This window comes from Sinocyclocheilus rhinocerous, unplaced genomic scaffold (genome assembly GCF_001515625.1).
Source record: "Sinocyclocheilus rhinocerous isolate Xijiao unplaced genomic scaffold, SAMN03320098_v1.1 scaffold12502, whole genome shotgun sequence".
Taxonomy (NCBI): Eukaryota; Metazoa; Chordata; class Actinopteri; order Cypriniformes; family Cyprinidae; genus Sinocyclocheilus; species Sinocyclocheilus rhinocerous.
In genome coordinates this window covers 1-1,086 of record NW_015626155.1, presented here as the reverse complement: position 1 = coordinate 1,086, position 1,086 = coordinate 1, and the positions used below count along the sequence as shown (strand labels likewise).

The following is a 1,086-nucleotide window of genomic DNA, read 5'->3' as shown; positions in this document are numbered from 1 at the left end:
TGTTTTCATAATCACCTCAGTAAAATTCCCACATGGCAATATTCACGTCTATTCTTGATAACCTACATTTAAACTATTTAAATGAAATTAAAACATTTTAATTATGAATCGGCCTGTTTATTGTCACTAACTAGAGTTGTCGTATTGGGGGGTCAGCAAATTAAAATGTTTTCTTTCTTTTGAAAGGCAAGGCAGTGGCCAAAAGAATTCAAAGTGGCTTTACACTTTTTCCCCAAGCATTCTGCTCAGTCAGCACCTGTGCCGGTATACATTGAAGATCAGGAGCAGATTGATGCAATCCACTCTCACCTGACTTCAATTCTGGACAGCACACCCACAGTGACCAGATCAAATTCCTCATGGATGTACTTTTTACAGCGGTAGGTCTCATGTGTTAGCTGTGCTCTGCATGATGTTAGATTCACATTGTTTTAAATGTCAAATAGTTTATCCATAATGTGAGACCATTGCTCTAAAAATAATTGTTTTTGTGGTTATTATAGAAGAGACACTTTTCATTTTGTTGGAAAAAAGCTAAATATGTGAAATGATACTTGGCTACTTGGGGTTTGTGATCAATCTCAATTCTTTCTCTGGTAGTCCATTATCTGTGCCCTTGCTTTTGTGGAAAATCTGTCCATCCTAAAGGCTGAGTAGAAATTTCTGCGAGGACCTGTCATTTACATAAGGTCATACTGTAATACTACTGTAAGGATACTATAAAGGAAAACGTGGTCAAAACTACTGTAAGGATACTATAAAGGAAAACATGGTCAAACATGACATCCTGCCATTATTCACAAATAACCATTTCTTTCTACAACTATCCAACTTGAGTTTTTTTTATCAGTGAGCGGGAGCATTTTGACAGGAGTCATCAACGGGAGTCACCCTAGTTCATGTTTTTAATAAATTGTGTTAATAAATAATATTTTTGTACACAAAAATGTTGTCTCTTTCTTCTCAGATGGCTAAATGGCCCTTGGAATTTTAGAAAAAGGTGAATTGTGTTTGTCTTTATAAAATGCTTTATAGGACACTGTTCTGTTGCTGTATGACAACCAGTAGTGAATACTAAAGCATAAA

The 1,086-nt window shown here is 35.6% G+C and overlaps 1 long non-coding RNA gene across 1 annotated transcript; it reads left to right on the top strand.

Moving 5' to 3' along the window:
* Positions 1-248: 248 nt before the first annotated feature.
* LOC107711127 (uncharacterized) lies at positions 249-874 on the top strand. The gene is made up of 3 exons (XR_001636667.1): positions 249-380; positions 601-708; positions 851-874. It is a non-coding gene; the product is annotated as an uncharacterized LOC107711127 (long non-coding RNA).
* The last annotated feature ends 212 nt before the right edge of the window (positions 875-1,086 follow it).